This window comes from Rattus norvegicus, chromosome Y (assembly GCF_021556685.1).
Source record: "Rattus norvegicus strain SHRSP/BbbUtx chromosome Y, alternate assembly SHRSP_T2T, whole genome shotgun sequence".
Classification (NCBI taxonomy): domain Eukaryota; kingdom Metazoa; phylum Chordata; class Mammalia; order Rodentia; family Muridae; genus Rattus; species Rattus norvegicus.
In genome coordinates, this window is record NC_141555.1 from 10,292,149 (window position 1) to 10,311,073 (window position 18,925).

At 42.7% G+C, this 18,925-nt stretch overlaps 1 pseudogene; it reads left to right on the plus strand.

Moving 5' to 3' along the window:
* Positions 1–17,158: 17,158 nt before the first annotated feature.
* On the plus strand, positions 17,159–17,740 carry LOC147997959 (large ribosomal subunit protein eL19 pseudogene; annotated as a pseudogene).
* Positions 17,741–18,925: the final 1,185 nt, after the last annotated feature.

Sequence of the window (18,925 nt, forward strand, 5' to 3'; positions counted from 1 at the left end):
GGTCCCTCCTCATTCAGGAAGCTTGGATGATCGCCCCGCTACTACAAGCAGAACTGACAAGTGAGACATCTCCTGGCTGGGCCGTCCGGACCTCACGACTGCCCCTATCAGACCTTGGGACTGTCCCATTCAGACCTCGCAACTGCCCCGTGAAGAACTCGAGACTGCCCCATGCAGACCTCGCTATTGCCTCGTGCAAATTCGAGGACAGCCCCTCTCGATCTTTGGCTGTTTCCTAAGATCAATGGTCACTCGAGATTTCCCTGCTTTGCCTTACGGACATGTCCTCAGTTCTTGGGTGACAGAGAAATACTCAAAGGATACAGTTCAAGTGATGCTCACCATGACTCACCACTGCCAAGTACTTTCACTGCCCCTTCACGTGTTAGTGCTTAGAGATGACAGAAAGCCTCATCCCGGACTTTACCCTCTGACAATGCAGCAACGATTTCCCAGCCTCCATGACCTGGGAACCCCTTCAGCGTCCCCCAGATGATTATAACACCGGAGTGCAACAGGGGAATCAGTTGAAGGATTCCCAGCCTCCACAGACTGGAAGCCCATTCAGTGTCCCCCAAGTGGATTATAAGACTAAACTCCAATGGGGGAAGAACTTGAAGGGATCCCAGGCTCTGCCTCTGAATGCCTTCAGTGTCCCCCAACTGCATTGTAACATCCTACAGCAACGGGGGAAGCACTTGAACAGCAGAGACCCGAGCGACTTTCCACCTCCGGGACTACTTAGACAGACTCAGCACAAGTTCAGATGCTAAAAACCCTTTGAAGACCAGAGATTCAAAAAACCTCATGTTCATGTTACAGAAATGCTTCAGAAACTCAATGATCATATAAAGGCTTCTGTCAAAAAGTGGGACATAGACCCCAAAAGGGAACTGACAGAGAAGAAGAGATGGACAGTTCCACTTCCCTTGAGGGTTCCTGAGGGCATGAGTAATCCACTGACCAAGAATAGTAGATTACTCAGTAACCAACTGGTATAATATATATGTCATATGTATGTAGTATGTGTATAGTATGTGTGTGTAATATGTGTATATATTTGTAGTATGTATGTATGTATGTATGTATGTATGTATGTATGTATGTATGTACACCCATGTGCAGTGACCCACGGAGATCAGAAGTGGGCATCAGACTCCCTAGAATTGGGGACCATCTGATATAGTTGCTGGGAACTGAACCCGTGTCCTCTGAGAGGAATGCAAACCATCTTAACTGACATTATTTCAGTTTCCATCATTTGTGAAACATCTTACCATCCACTGTGTCTTGTACTATGCAGTGTTCGTTTCTTAGTGCAATGGTGTCCCTTCACACAGACTGGTTTTTGACGGTCTTTTGAACATGTAGAACTGCATGACATAAGGATAGCATGGAGGGGTCTGCTCTGGTCCAAAGAAGGACATTGCACTAACTGCCTCAGTCACTGTCTCTGCTGGCCTTCACTCTGCAGCATTTGCCTCCTGCGAAGCCAACAGCTTTCCGTGTTGCCTGAGCTGACAGCCCTTGCAGCCTCCTCTAGGTCATCCTCTGTACATCCCCAGGGGATCATTCTGACTGATTCCTGAAGGGAAATCCCTGATAAAAATTCTCCAGTGCTTACTAGAACATCAGGCTAAAGCCCAAATTCCTGGTTGGGGAAAAAAAAAAAACAGCTCCACAGTCCACCACAGCCTGACATCGGGTCCTATCCATCCTGCCTGCCATTCAGCCCACTAAAGCTTCTATTTTGATAGGGTCAATGATCATATTGGATTAGGGGCCCAGCACACTCCAGTGTGGCCTTCATTATAACCACTTACATCTGAAATGACTCTACTTCCAATGGATATCACAACCTGAGCAGCCAGGTGTTAGGATGAAAAGAAGCTGGTGCATAAGCCAGACACTCACCCTGTCTGGGATATTGACTTACTTTATTAAATGATTAATAAAATGTATAAACAATTAGAGAAGTTCGCACCCGAAGAATGGATTAGCACTTTCATATCTATAATTCCTTCAATTGCTCTCTATAAGCACCTACTACCTCCGGGGACCCAGATAAGCCAGAATTGATTCACTGTTTCCACTCTAGATAAGGCACAGGTAATCCGTCGAAAATTGCTAAGCTGAGACTTTAGGAAACATGTTGGAGACATCAGTTCAGGAAGCCAGATGCCCTGGCCAAGATCTTCGAGATGGGGCTTCACAGAGATGGCAAATTTGGAAAGACGACAAGGTTCAAGACATGATGCCTTTCTTGCTAAGGAATTGGAGACCTGCCCTTCAGAGAACATGGCTTCAAAGAATGAAGTCTTAAAGCACCTCTCCTTGGAACATGTGGTTGTCCCTATGGGGTTTGGGGGGGGGACGGCTGCATTTTAGCCTCAGACACTGGAGAGTCTACGGGTCCAGAACTTCATGAGCCGGCTCAGTGTGCGATGACTTAGGTGGAGAAACACTTGCTTCCTCACTTCAACTACCCCAAGGAGGGATGTTCTGCTCTGTCTCCCTGCCTTGGAAAGACACCTGCATCCCTGTTGTTAATGCCCAAGACTTCCTACGGTACTCACCTGTTTGCTTCGGAGTCAGCTGAGGTATGTTGACATACCTCACTTTGTGGGAGCATTCCTTAAGAGCTCTAAACACCCAACCTGTCCTGTACATTCCGTCTTTATTGTTCTATTTAGCTTGATTTTTTCTTCAACAAAACATGAGCAGGAAGTGGATTTCTCAAATGGCTAATGCTTGCAGTCTTCTAAAGTTGAGGTCCAGGTGAACGAAATGAATTGAGGGCAGTACCTCACACAGACAGTTCTTTATGCCTATTTTCTTGTCTTTCAATGATGTTTAAAATGTGGGGTTTTGGGGAAGGAAATTACAAAATGCTAGCAAGAAGGATCCATTGTGTGTCTCTGTTAAGGTTTGTTTTATTCAAAGTGACAAACGCTCCTCCCATGACTCCATATTTAAGGAGGTAAAGAGGTGAGCTAGGTCCATAAAAAGATGGCCTTAGGACCCAGGGCTGGTGGTTGTCTTCCTCATTTTGTCCTTCAAATGTATCTTGCAACCAACTGGTTATAGCTGCTTTTCACAACCTGTGTGTGGGTCATGATCCCTTTGACAAACTTCAGTCTCCAAAATTATTACATACTACAATTCATAACAGTGGCAAAATTACAACTATGAAGAAGCAACAAGAATATTTTTGTCATCAAGGGTCATAACAACATAGGAACTGTCTTAAAGTGTGGCAGCATTAGGAATGTAGATCACTGACTTAGAGTCCAAGATAGAGCGCCTAGCTATGGGCCAAATAAACAAAATACAGTATCTCCTGCATGCCAGTAAGAGGGGATAAAATGCAAGCTGGGGAGATAGTTTTGTGGGAAGCAGTGCCTGCTGTGAAATTACCAGCAACTTCATGACAGCCCATAACCCATGATTAGAGGGATAATGACAGGACACATGGAGGGTCCCATAACTCCAGCCACATATATAGCAGAGGATGGCATCGTCTGGCATCAATAGGGGGAGAATACCTTGGTCCTGTGAATGCTCATTTCCCCAGTGTGGGGAATGCCAGGGTGTTGAGGTGGGAGTGGGTGGAAGGAAGAGCATCCTTATAGAAGTAAGGGGAGAGCAAAATGGGAAAGGGGAGAACCAGGAAAGAATATAACATGTGTGAGATGATTATGATAGCCAGGAACAGTGAGTTTTGGGTTCAGTAATAGACTTTTTCTGAAAAACTAAAGAAGAGGAAGTGAATGAAGAGATGTACAAGTCTCCCTCTGTTCTCCTCATTCACATACACAGAAATATGTGTACACACGCACACACACACACACACACACACACACACACAGCTGCATTAGGACAAATACTCAAAGAATTTGAATTTAGGATTTACGTTGTCTTTTGGGTGTCTGATCACACCTTTCCTTCCATAAATTTCACGTGGAAAAGTGTATAGAAGGCATGCATGTCAGATATGTTCCCCATTAACATGAGACCATTTTTCTCCCAAATCTATAGGTTTTGATTCATGTTAGAAGTCATAGACCCAAGACACTGCTACACCTGAAAGGAAGAGCTAGATATTTGAGCTAAGAATATTCATTCCATGGCCAAGGTCTATGATGTCACGGAAGGCAGAAGGTGGTCCATAGAACTGATATGTTCTCGGCGCCTTGCAGTGTCCCTGACTCCCAACGAGGGCTGCTGAGAATAAGTATACAAAAATAGACACTACGATAGCTACGTGTGGTACTCTCCTTGATTGCATTTATCAATGACATGAAGTATTGTTTCTCACAAAGAGAATAGATCATCCAGAGTCTATGCTGACCATGGCCACACAAGGTCCGTTTGAGGGTCCATGCTCTCTCCAGGCTCTGTGGATGGAGTCAAGAGAACCCTACAGGGCTCAGTGAAGCACTGACACTAATTCACATGGCCCTGATATGAAGAGGGAGCATATTGATTCTTCATGTCGTTGCTATGACAAAATAAAAAGCAAAAACTTAGCGAAGACAGGAGTGCTTGTTGACAGGAGTCTGATATGGGTATCTCCTGAGAGGCTCAACCAGAGCCTTACTGATACAGATGAGGATGCTTACAGCTAATTATTAGGCTGAGCACCCAGACCCCAATGGAGGAGGAGTTAAAGATTTGACTGGAGGAGCTGAAGGGGGTTGCAACCCCATAGGAAGAGCAACAATATCAACCAATCAGACCCCCCCCCAGAGCTTCCAGAGACTAAACCACTAACCGAAGTGTACACATGGAGGGTCCCATGGCTCCAAACACATATATAGCAGAGGATGGCATTGTCTGTCATCAATAGGAGGAGAAGCCCTTGGTCCTGTGAAGGCTCATTTCCCCAATGTGGGGGAATGACAGGGTGTTGAGATGGGAGTGAGTGGGAAGAAAAGCATCATCACTGAAGCAGGGGAAGAGAGAATGGGAGAGAGGGGATCCAGGAAAGGGGATAACATTTGAAATTTTAATACATAAAATTCCAATAAAAAAGAGATAGGAAGTGTTTATTTTGACCCACCGTTTGAGCTGGTACCATCCATCATGATGGGGAAACCATAGCAACTGGAGTGTGATGGTCACATTGCAGACCTGGAGGGTGTTCAGCTTTCTTTCTTTTTTGTTTCTTTGTTTCCTTGTTTTAAATTCCATATATAGGTGTTTCCTTGCTTTTATATATCTGTATAAAAGACACATATACTGAAGCCACGAGAAACTTAGGGAAGAAAAGTAGGTATAGCTGTCAATAAGACATGGAAAGCCACAGGGCTCAAGTCGGTTTCCCTAAAGACCACATGTGTATTCATCAAGACAAGAGAGAGGAGCAGGGCACAGAACTCAACAAGAGTAATCAATGCTTGTGAGCCACCATGTTGGTGCCAGGGTCTGAACTCAGGTCCTCTGCAAGAGCAGTAATGGTTCTCAACTACCAAGCCACCACTACAGTCACACACAAACATTGTTTATACAACCCCCCAAACACAACATCACTTGATGTGTAAACACACATAGTAGACATTCTGTGTGATTTATTTGTGTGAATGTTCATTCAGTGTGATACAAACGCTCTTGTATACATAAATTTTGGCATAGCCATTTTCACTTGGAGGTTCTCTTCATTCTCAGCTTTGGAGTATACATATATCTCCAAGAGAGGAACCACCCTGACAGCCTGGCCCCGTCTTCCCCCCCTTTTCAGCTATGCCTGCCTTTCTTCACTAAGTTAAACACCACCTCAGACTCTACTCTTTCATTTTGTTCAGTGTAGTAGACTCTCCAAAACCATAAAATGGAATCCCAGATGCAGAGGGAAGAAGTTTTGCTGTTTATTAATTTGTTTGCTTTTAGTTGCTTTTTCCCACTTCCACTGGTTTGAACATGTGTCCCATTCAGTGGCAGGTACTTAATTCTGCCAGAATTTTGAGAAGGGCAGTGGGTGGAGTGTGATAAAAGGAAAATTATTGGATTTTGATGATAAATACAAAGTGTTTATTGACTTGATTTTTCAGTCACACAGGACACTGGATGGCACTAACTCGAACTAAAACTTCACATCTGACAATTTGCTCAAAGGAAATAAAAAGCCTTAAAGATAAAATTGATCCAACAAAATAACCCCTAAGTTGTAATGATTTACCCTCAATAAAGAGAAATATTAAACTTTTTATTTAAAAAAAGACGGTTTTGATGTTTTTCTAACAATTTCATATACTTATATAATGAGTTTTAGTCATTTCCTTTCCAATTCCCCTCCTTCATCCCCCTCCCTCATTCTCCCATCACCTCCTTCAGTTCTCCTTTGCTTCCTCCCTCATCTTCCTCCATCATCCCCTTGGTCAAACCTTTCTCTCATGCCATTCCCTCTCCAATTGTCATCGATATTCTGAATAAGTCCCCCCTCCTATTGCATGTCTCCTTTCTGCGTGTAATCCCTAAGTTTAATTAATTACATGAGTACAGAGGAATTCGACAGAACAACTTATCTATTGGTACAGGAATTAAGAAGGTAGTGAAGCAGAAATTTCTGGTTTCTTTGGAGACTCAACTATGTCATGGATGTTGTTCTGGAAACTGTCTTAGGAGAGGATGTATTGATGAGAAGAAACACATACTGTTTCTGGTAGCTGCCTGGGAAAAGAGCATCTGATGTTTAGAAAGGGTACGGGTATATCTCTGAACAACAATGGGCAACACCATGGCATTGGCTTGCCTTGCCACTCTTTGCTGATGCTCAATGGACTTTGATGACACTGGTCTTCATTGACCATGCTGTGGCATTGGTTCACCTTTCCTTCTTCACTGACCATTGTTTGTCATGACTTTGTAGAGAGAAAAGCACTAGAGAACTTCTTGTGGTGACATTGCAGTGGCTTCTTGTTGCCTCCTCGACTCAGGCTTGCTTCTAAGCTCACATTCAACTACCTTTACAGAGTCCAGACCCACCTGCATAGGGTAGTGCTGCCCACAGTAGACCAGGCCCTCCAATATCAGTTAACAGTCAAGAAAATGCCACCTAGAAATAGTCAAGGCCAATCTGATGGAGGAAACTACTCAACCGAGGTTTTTCCTTCCAAGACTAGCCATCACAAGAAATCAATGAAAATAAAGAAAGAAAAGAAATCAATAGCTTCAGGGGGAGCATGGCTTATCCATGGAAGGTGCCTTCATTTGAACTCAACAGTTGATCTTGTAGATATATTCTTTAACACAACGTTTTATAACCCCTCTTACCAAACCCTATTCTAAACTAAACACCTAAGAGGAGATGGAGTGGAAAGTAAGTTTTAAAAAAGTTAATTGGAGCAGAAAAAAAATCGCTTCTTGGAAATAAAGCAAAATAGGAAGTATTTCTACATCCTAGATGCTTTCCTCGCATCATCTGTGCAAAGATAATGAAAACCGTTAGGTTCCAGTTACAATAATTTCCAATGTTACCAATCATATAAATTATACTGCTTACCATTCATAAAACACATTGGCACTAATCGTTTTGATGTGTTTTTCTAACTCACTCCTAATGTAAAACTGATGAATTGGAATTGTTTGCCTGATCATTTATACATGACGGAAGTGAGGTTTAAACTTGAGCCAATTTCCCAATACTGTAAGCTAATAAATGTCAGAGTAAGACAGCTGCACTTTCTCTGGCTTCATGGCATGGCCTCATGAGAAATGCAAGTCAGGGAACCTTGGGAGGGAATTCCAAGGATCAGTACATGGCAGCTGAAAGTTGTCTTGGATGCAAGATTGGGAGTAAGGCTCAAGTCAGCCGAACCCAGCTCAGGATTCCTGAAAGAGAATACAAGAATATGTTAGAGAGCGAAGAGCCTAAACTAAACATCTGCGAATCCACAGCAGATTGTACAGATCCAGGGATGAGGGTTCATAAGTATGTTGGTCTTTGTGGGGGTGGAAAGAACACTTATTTAGGTCCCCACCTCATACTATGTGTTACTAGAGTGGAGGCAATGCCTAAATTCCAAGGTTTTTTGTTTTGTTCCCGTGTGTGTGTGTGTGTGTGTGTGTGTGTGTTTGTGTGTGTGTGTGTGTGTGTGTTTGTGTGTGTGTACATACATGCACTTGCAGTGTATAATGTAGGGACTTATCCATTTTCTCTTCTACCTTATTCATTGAAGCACCATTTCTCAGTCAAACCCAGAGTTCACCAATATGACTAGTCTTGACAGCTATCTTGCTCTGGGGATCTGCCCTATCTCTACCTCCCAGGTCTGGGATACTATGTGGGCCACAAAGCCTACCCATCATTTACCTGAGACCTGTGAGCCATCTCCCCAACTGCTAAGGTTCAAGTCCCAGTGTTGGACCCATCTCCTTTACTTTTGTTTTCTTATTCTTTTTTTTTTCTTTTTCTGTCTTGGTCATAATATCAGAATCAGTTTAAGGTATGACTGGCTCACTCAAACAATCACTCAAATCCCTCCACACAAATGTGTTCTAAAATGTAGGAGGACCATGCTGACTCTCTGTCCTCTAAAGTCTTACCGTAACAGATGATTTAAAGGATTGGATTATTCTAGTGGGTGATTTTGGATGCTGTTTTTGATGTTGAGGGAGGCTCGCAAATGAGGGGCCACAGCTGTGTCTCTTATAATAACAGATACAAAGCTGAGTTTGGTAGTGCATACTTATGTTCTCAATACTCGCAAAGATCACAAGTATAAATCCAGCCTGGGCTATGTAGAATGTCCAAAGACAGTCTGGGCAACATCGTAAATCCAATGCCAGCCTGGGCTACAGAGTAAGTCCATGGCCAGCCTGAGCTACATAGTAATTTCAAGGTCAACCTGAGCTACATAGAAAGTCCAAGGTTAGCTTGGCCTACTTACATGACTCTTCTCCAAACCACAACAGGTTTTTTTTTCCTTTTTTGTTTCTGTCTCTCCTTTTTCCTGTACACTGATACCAGTGCTGTAGGTTGGGGGTGTTCAGGAGAACTATCTTCAGACAGAACTAACTGTCTGATGGGCCAGGATTACCCTAGCAGCAGGGCAAACCAAACAGTGCAGCAAACAAGTTTGTTTCTATTTTTGGAGAAAAATATGACACAGCTGAAGTGCTGTCTGAAGAAATGGCTCTAAGATGGGACAACGCCTCAGGAGACTGGGCTTGGATGTTGTGATAGTTTCCTCATGATAAAAACAATGATGTTCTCAACCGGAGGCTGTGTTGGGAATACAATGCTGTCCTTCCATTTCAACACTGCATAATCTCCATATAGCAACCCTGGAAATCTAGTCTGATATTAAACAGAATATAGGAAAGACAAGTTGAGTATAAATACTGTCATCAAAAAGGGTTTAATGATGATTTTTTTTTTTAATTTTTGTCTGTGGTACCAGGTTCAGTGTTGTGCATAAACCCTAAAACACGGCAATTTACTTTTTTTTTTTAATCGGCAAACAGAATGGACCTTATATTTTTCTATCTAGGTCTAATTGAGATGACAAAATACAATTCTTTGCTTTAAAAAAGAAAACTAATTGTGTTTCATTGGCTTTTTGTTGTTAATTTCTTATTTTTAGTGTTATGTGGTTCATTTTAACAATTATTTTTCATTGAATTAATTATTTTCTTATTTTCTAGTGTAGATGAAAATTTAGTTTGCTGGTCTTTGTTTCTAATCTAAGAATTAGTGTTGTAAATAAAGTTTCCTCTTAGCACCTTCATAGTTATGTCTCACACATTTTGATAGTATGTTTCTTACCTTCTTTTTTTCTTACTGTTACATGGTTTCATTATTTCTTGATATATTTATTACTTGTGAATGTGTAATTTAATGTTTCTGGACTGGGAGACTCCTGTTGACTCTCATTGAAGTTTTCTATTTTAGTTTTGTTGTATTAGCAGAACACATCCCAAGGGGCTGGAGATGCAGCTCAGTGGACAGAGTGCTCACTTGGCTCTCACACAGCTCTGGACTCCACCTTCAGTAACTCATAAGCCTGGTGTGGTGATACCTGCCCATAGTACCATTACCAGGAGTAGAACCAGGAGTTCAAAATAATCCTTGGGTGCATAGTGTGTTTGAAACCAGCCTGGGCTACATGAAACCTGTATAAGCAAATATGTCCCACAAGACATCTTTTCGTAGGCTTTTACCACACTTTGTTCTGTGGCTTCTGAGTGTCTAAATAGTCCAGGGGTACTTGAAAGAAAAGAACATCCTGGTGCTACTAGGGATTGTCATTCAGAGACATTGGCTGTTGAAGCCATCTCTTCCTAGCTGATTTTGTGCCTGCTTCTGTTGCTGATGGGCTGATCCGTGTCCACAGCTTTACTCATAATTGCCCCACTTCCTTTTTAGATGTAACCATTCTTCATTTCTGCTGAGGCTGTGAGGTTGTGAGTAGTGAAACAAAGAATTGGGGTCTCCTTCCAGCCCACTGATTCTCTCAAAAATAAGTTCTATCTCTGTAGAAATAGTTTTATGTTGCTTTCACTATCAGAAATAAATATAACACTCTTTTCTGTTTTATTTTGACACTGGGTTTCATTATGTAGGTAGGGCTGGCTTGAAGCTACTGTATACACCAGGTAGGCATTGAAGTCACAGAGATCAGCTTGCTTCTGAGTGCTGGGATTAAAGGGGCATATCTGGCTCCTTCTTTTTTAATTTTTTTTATAATTTATATCTATGGTGTGTGTGTGTGTATGTGTGTGTGTGTGTGCGTGCGTGTGTGTCTGTGTGTGTGTTTTGACCAAAGAGTCCATAAGATCCTCTGAACCCTGGTCCTCTGCAAGAGCCACCGGTGTTCCTAAGCAGTGAGCCATCTCCCCAGCCCCTTCTGCCTGCTCTAAACTCCACTTCATTGTTCATCTTGCCCAGATAAGTCTATAATTCCTACTCTTGGTGTTTTTTTTTTAAATTCAGTGAGTTCCTATTTGATTTTCTCTTGTTCCTCTATTACCTCACCAAGATTATGTGTACACTTTTGTTTTGGAAGTTTCTCATTAACGATGCTTGAATCCTGGCTTTAAATTTCTTGCTGACATTTCTTACAATGGTTTTCTCTTGGTGCCAACACCAGGGAACTGGTTTTTCTCCTCTGCTTTTCATTTAGGAGGATGGTCATGGTGTGACGTGATTTCCACTTTGACATAATTTGTCTAAGATGTCAGCAGTCCTAAAGACTGTAGGTACTTTTGCTGTTTATCCTTCATAACCTTTTAGTGGTGTTTTGGATTTCTGGATTTGACTGATTGAATAAAAGGGATTATACCTTCAGTCCATACAGACAGGCATATTTTAGAGGGGTCAGGAAGTGTGGATCTCATCCATCCTAACCTAACCTTTTAATACAGCTCCACGAACTGTAAAATTATTTCATTGCTTCTTCATAACTATAACTTTGCTATAGTTATGAATTGTAATGTAAATGTCAGATATACAGGATGTATGATATGTGACTCCTGTGCCAGGGCCATTTGAGCTCCCAAAGGGGTCCCAATCCAAGGGTTCAGATCCACTGATCAGGACTTAGTGGGATGCCCTTACCGACGTACATGGGTTGCCCAGTGTTTCCGGGTAGAAGTCTCCATCACTTGAAGGCAAAAGATCTTCCAAGATCAGGCTTTTTCCTTGGTCCCTCTGTAATAGTGGACACATTCTTGATGGTTACTGATGTATCATTGACTCCAGGCAGTTTTCTTTTAAATCCTCGAAGATGAGGATTCTAAAAAGGGTTCTGCTAGCCAGAAGGAGTGGCTGAAGCTATCCCTAGCGATCTTTCCCCTAGCAATGTTTCCTACAAGGCCAACAGTAGATTTCTGATTCCCTTCCAAGCTGCACCTTTCCAATTTACACTCTTCCTCTGTGCTGTTTCTTTCACGAAGAGCACACATGTTAACCCTGAACCCATCTTGTCTTAAGTCAGCACTAACAACTTAGTCCTCTCTGCAAACAGAATGGCACAGATTGTCTAGTCTATAATGAGGCAGATTCTGTATTATTCTGATTCAGAAGCTGTAAATCCAAGATGAAGAGACCATTGGCAGAGGAAGGAGTTCTTGTGGGATGTTTTCACCTCAGAAGGGATCCATGGTCTAGGAAGACAAGAGAGGGAGCAAAACTCCCTTTCATAATTTAAACTTTTTCCACAGTAGCATCATTAATGGATCTTTATTTGTAGGTCGCATCCCTATTGACATAATCAATTCTTCACAACTACATTCCCACTGGGGATTAATTTTCAGAAAATTACTTTTGGGAAAAGGCATTCAAACCAGAGATGAGGGTGAATATTTGGATATCTATAGTGGAGGTGGGCATTATTCTTCCCACGTTGTGTACCCTTAAAATCACTTACTACCTCCTTCCCCAAGGTAGCCCCACTGAATGACTTGAATCTCATGTGATTGATGAGGTACAGACACCAAAGCTCATTGCCATATCCTGTCACCAGTATCAAGCTCGAAACAGCAAGAGCCACCTGAGGGAAGGAAAATATGAATTACCTTTAAGGTATCTCTAAACTATAAACCCCCAATTTAATCAAAGCATTGTTTTAGACTCAGTTCTCTTATATCGATGTGCTATAAATGTACAAGTCAGTGGGCTTGTTGTGACTCCTTGTACAGGTTTATACTGTACTTTAGCCATCTTCTTTCTCACAACTCTCCTCCATTTCCACCTGCACTCACACACACAAACACACACACACACACACACACACAAACATACACCCTGATGCACCCCCTTCCTCTTCCTAAATGTCCCCTTTCACTTAATATCCCTTATTAAAATCTAAATTTCACAATCGTCTGTTTGAATCTGGCTTGTTTCACTTAACATATTGTATTTTACAGTTCCATTGGTTTTTCTGAGAACAAAACCCTTTGCTCTTACACATAGATGAAAATAACATGAATGTATATCACATTTTTTAAGCCATTCATCCAGTGATCAACAGCTAAGGTTATTCCAATGGCTTGTCTATCGCACATAGTGTGGAAATCAGAATGGATCTGCAGGGGTCCTGGTTAGTTTTTATTGTCAGTTTGAGTCAACCTGGGAAGAAGGGGCCTCACCTGAAGAATTGCCTCCATCAGATTGGCTTTTCTCCACATCTTTAAGTATTTTTTTTTGATGGTTGATGTGGAAGGGTCTAGCACACTATGGATAGTGTCATCCCCTATGAAGGTGGCCCTCGGTTGTATGAGAAGGAGAGAGAGCTGAGTAGGTCATGTATAGCAATCTAGTACTCAGCATTTCTAAGTTGTCTGTGCTTCCTTTCCTGCCTCTAGAGTCCTGCCTGAGTTCCTGCCCCAACTTCGCTCAGTAACAGACTGGTACCTAGAAGCCTAAAGTGAGAAAACTCTTTCCTCCTCAAGTTGATGGCTAAGATGAGATTATTCTTCCTTTTTGCCTACATGTTCTTCACTTTTTTGAAAGTTGTCTCTGTTTATTGTTCTTGGAAAGATGATATTACATGTTTTCTCATGGGCTGTCTGTCTCTCTCTGTGACTCTCTCTGTCTCTGTCTCTCTCTCTCTCTCTCTCTCTCTCTCTGTATTTGTGTGTTTGAGTGTGTATATGTGTATGTTTGTGTGTGAGTTTGTGTGTGCATGTGTGTGTGTTTGTGTGTTTATGTATGTGTGTGTTTTTGTGTGTGTGTTTGTGTGCTTCCAAGGCTTAAAAAGAATCCCCAAGTACGTAAATCTCAGCAGGTGCCTAGAGAAGGATGATGAAGGGGAGAAAAGGGGGAAAAATCATGTCATTTGTGTTAACCCCTTATTGAGGTCAGCCACATAGTGGACCAACAGTCACATAAGGGAAGAGGAGTCATAAGAGCAGAGAGACAGTAAAACTCAATGTGTGAAGGAAAATGTGCTTAAAACTACGATAGAAGGGAGAAAATGAAGATGGTGCACTTAGAAAAGTGGACAGATTTTAAAAAGCTGCCATAAGTTGTTAAGCTCTAAGTACATTTAAAAAAATTATAATGTTAAAGAGGAAGGTAATTATTGGGAAGAGGGAATGGATGGTCAGATCGTAGTAGGGACAGGGGAGGGTTCTGAAAAGAATCCTTTTGAAGATTTCAAGCGCACCTCTTCCAATTGGGGGCACTAGACTCCCTTGAAGGTGGGCTCACTATCTTCCAAGCGGTGTGTGAAAGCCAGTTCAGCTCCTGAACCCTACAATTGTTCAACAGGCTTTTGGTGCCGGACCGGTTTCAGAAGACAGAATCTGGACCACTAGGACATTTTCTTCGGTAAATACGTTTATGAAGATAACTAGGATTTCAGGTGACAGCAATGGCTGGCTATCACTTCTGAAGATAAGCAGGAATGTGAAAGGTCACAGAGCAGAATGCACTGATTTTCTTCCACAAATAGGGAAACATAACGTTCCCATTTCCTATTTCGTTAGATGGAAAAGCCTAGTGCATACGCGACCCTATTAGAGATGTGTCTCTCTTTGGACAAAAGAACAAGAATTGCACTAAGACCAGTATTATGTTGAAAAACATCTACATGAGACTGGTCTCCAAGACAAGTGGAGTGTGTGTGTGTGTGTTTGTGTGTGTGTGTACACTCGTGAATTGTATATGTGCATGCATGTAGAGGTCAGAGGACAATTTTGAGTGTCATTCCTCTTTTAAATTGTTTTACTTAGTCGGGGGAGACACATACATGCTACAACACATATATAGAGACCAAATGACATGTTGTAGGATTCAGTTCCATCTTTTACCTGGTGAGTCTTGGGGATTGAACTCAGAACCTCAGTCTTGGTGGGAAGTGCCCTTGTATGCTGAGCTATCTGGCCAGTGCCTGTCTTGGTTTTTGAGGTATGCTTTTCTCACTGGGATCTGGGAACTGATGCCTGTGATGGTTTGGGTGCATGCGTGCCTGTGTGCCTGCATGTGTGTGTGTGCTTGTATGTTCAGCCCAGGGAGTGGCAGCTTTAGAAGGTATGGCCCTGTTGGAGTGGATGTGGCCTTGTAGGAGTGAGTGTATTACTGTGGCTGTGGGCCTTATGATCCTCAGCCTAGCTACCTGAAAGCCAGTATTATCCTAGCAGCCTTCAGATGAAGATGTAGAACTCTCATCTCCTCCTGCACTATGCCTGCCTGGATGCTGCCATGTTCCCACCTTGATGGTAATGGACTGAACCTCCGAACCTGTAATTAGACCGCAATTAAATGTTGTCTTTATAAGAGTTTCCTTGGTTATGGTGTCCGTTCACAGAGGTATAACCTTAAGTAAAACATTGACTATGGGGTTGCCAGTGATGTTCAGAGGTTCCCAGGTACGTGTCTTCATGATTCTGGGGTCAGAGTGCCTGCGACCACTTTAGACTTGTAAGTTGGCTCTGGGGATCCAAGCTCAGGTCTCCATGCATGTACAGCAAGCAGTTTACTTACTGAACCATATCCTTTAGCTAACAAATGGGTTTAAAAGGAGATAGATGTAGATCCCAGGTGCCTGATATCAGGGAAGCTGAGATCTGGTGCACACAAGTGCAGCTGTTGCAGAGTGAAGGTCATGGTACAGGGGACATTAGGGCCAAAGAGACATAACAGGGACATGCTTGGGACTTACATTGCTTGTGCTGCCTCCACACAGAAGCCTGATGATGCCGGTGCAAGCTGAAGGAGAGCCATCTCCATCCGTAGAGGTTGCTGTGATCTAAATGTCTGCCCTACCCCACCCCTAGGAAAATGTCAATAAAGATGACATCATTGGGAAGCAGCACTTTGGAGGTTGTGACTTCAGTCCTGAATATGGACTCCTCCTCTGTTTTATTGGTTTACCTATGTTTAAAAAGAACCCCCAGAGAGCTTGCTGGACCTTCTCAGCCCAGGAAAATATAGCCAGAATGTACATGTCAGGTAGCACGCTTCAGTAAATTTTCCAGGGCTCTGATCTTGGACTTGAAGCCTCATTATCTGCCATCCAGTCTGTGAGATTGGGGTGACAGGAAGCTGGCTGGTTCCTGGGTGAGGCAGGGATCAGTCAGGAGAGGGGTGAACATACAATGTGCTTCTTCATTTCTAGTGAGAACAGAATGCAAATGAATGCTTCAAGGCTAAGCAATATGAGTGGCAAGGCTTGGTTAATCTCGGGGCCAAAATATAAAGCACACAAGAAAAATAAATTGTATGAGAGTGTTGGGAGACATGATCACTAATCTTGGTTGCTGACTTGAGTGGCTCTGAATTCTATTAAAATGCACACATCTGGGCACTCTTGTGTGGGATTTTCTTGATCAGGTTATTTGAATCAGTAATATTTGCCCTAAGTGTGGGTGGGACCTTCTGGTGGCAACCCAGATTTAAGAATGTGAAGGAAGGAGGCTTTGATTTTTGTCTGCCTGCCTTCACTCTCACGGGCAAGTTCATCTCTCCTGTATCTCCTGCACTCCTTTGGTAATATTAGATCCACCTTCTCATTGTAGACTGAAGAACAACGCTTCCATGAAATTCACATGCCTTCAGCAGCAGGTTAAGATGGCTGAGCCATCAAGCATCATAGACTGAGCAGCCAATGGGGTTCTCAGTACCCTTGAATGAGACAGACATTGTTAGATTATCCAGACAGTGTCCTGTAAGCCAAATAACCTTTTAATGTGTTTGGTGGTTTAAATAGGAATGGGCCACCATCAACACATGTGTTTGAATGCTTGACACATGAGGAGTGATACTATTAGGAGGTGTGGCCTTGTTGGAGTAGGTGTGGGCTTGTTGGAGTAGATGTTGTCTTGTTGGAGTAGGTTTGGCCTTGTTGGAGCAGGTGTGGCCTTGTTGGAGTGGGTGTGGCTTTGTTGGAATGGGTGTGGTCTTTATGGTGTAGGTGTGCCACTGTTGGAGTAGGTGTGGCCTTGGTAGAGTAGGTGTGACTTTGTTGGAGGAAGTGTGCCACTGTGTTGTCTGGTCTTTGAGTTTTGTATATACTCAAACTACGCTCAGTGGTACAGACAATCCCTTTCTGCTGCCTGTGCATCAAGAACTTTGGGCTCCTCCCGCACCAAGTCTGCCTGGATGCTCCCATGATTCCTGCCATGATGATAATGGACTGAACCTCTGAAACTGTCAGCCAGCTGCAATGGAATCTTGTCATTTATAAGAGTTTCCTTGGCTGCTGAGTGTGCAGCCATGAGCAGGCTCAGGCTACAGAAGAGCCATGTCTCTAGTGTCCTCCACTGTGGTAAAAAAAAGGTCCAGTTGGACCCCAATGAGAACAATAAAATTGCCATTGCCAACTCCCCTCAGCTGATCAGGAAGCTGTTTGAAGATGGCCTGATTACCTAGAAGACTGTAACTGTCCATTCTCAGGTTCACTGCCAGAAAAACACCTTGATGGGCAGGCATATGATCATAGGGAAGAGAAAGGGTACTGCCAACACTTGGGTGCCTGAGAGGGTGACCTGGATGAGAAGGATGAAGATCCTGCACTGGCTTCTGAGGAGATACTGGGAATCTAAGAAGATTGGCCACCTTATGTTTCACAGCCTGTACCTGAAGGTCAAAGGAATGTATTCAAAAACCAATGGATTCTTATGGAGCAGATCCACAAACTGAAGGCAGATGAGGCCCAAAACAAGCTACTGGCTGACCAGACTGAGTCTCTCAAGTCTAAGATCAAGGATGCACAAAAACTCGTGAGAGGAGTGCCTCCAGGCCAAGAAGGAGGAGATCATCAAGACTCTGTCCAAGGAGGAAGAGACCAAGAAATAAAGCTTCCTTCATCTCTGTGCATAGTGACCTCACTGTGGCCTCACATGATCAGTCATTAAAATAAAACAAGCCTTAAAATAAAAAAGATTTACCTTGTGTATGGTGTCTGTTCACAGCAATGGAAATCTAACTAAGACAATGGGTATTCATTCTGCTATTTCTGTCTCTCTGAAAATCCTAATACAATTGCTCTCTAGAGAGAAGAACAAGTACCCAGCAGACAATATAAATTCCAGTTTGCTTTTCTGGTAAATATGAAGTTGTTGTGGTTTTTTAATAAAAATACAAACTTGTTGGTTTTTTGTTTGTTTGTGGTGTTGTTGTTGCTGCTGCTTTTCTTGTCATTGTTGTCGTTGTTGTTGTTGTTGTTGTTGTTGTTGTTTTTGTTGTTGGTTTTAAAGAAGAAACACATTAAACCTCTTCTTCCCTGACTGGCTGGCAAACACCCGAGCCAACATCAGCTAAAGCGATTAAGGCATTAGTAATGTGTGTACAAAAAAACATAGTTATTCCTGTCAAATTCAGATGAGAGATACAATCGGCCATGTGGGCCTGCCTAGAGCCTCAACCATTTAATGCAGAAAATTCAGGACACACTGTCAGCAGCCTGTCCGGCCAACAGAGACGAGGGTCTGCGTGTTGTGTTGTTATTTTCTTTTATGAATTTTTGCAGCCATCCTGCTCATTAATCATGTTTATAATGTTAACTTTGGCAATTTTTCTTGGCTCATAAAATATTTCCTTAATGAACTGTCAGCTCACACACCCCCATCTCCCTTGTAATGACGTTCAAATTAAGTTCATCTGGGCCACGGGGGTTTTTAGAACTCTATGATGACAGAAAACAAGGGGAAGAGAACCTCTTTCATTGTATTTGAAGAAAGACATAGTTATTCACTTGCCACCTTCCCCCAGTGCTGACTGTTCCCAAGCTCAGTAATAAGACCTCTGCCTCATGGGCACCATCAGAGCCTTGAGATGAGCACTTCCAAAATAGGAGGCATTATACTGACATGACCATAAGGTGCTCCCTCACCTACAGCCACTGGGTTCCAAACTCCTGGTGTCTCTCCTCCCCTAAAATAGAGAGCTGTTGTGATCCACGCTCAGCATCACCCATGCCCATATTCCAAAGCTCATACCTTTAAAAATTAAATGTGTTTATATTATTGAATGTGTGAACGT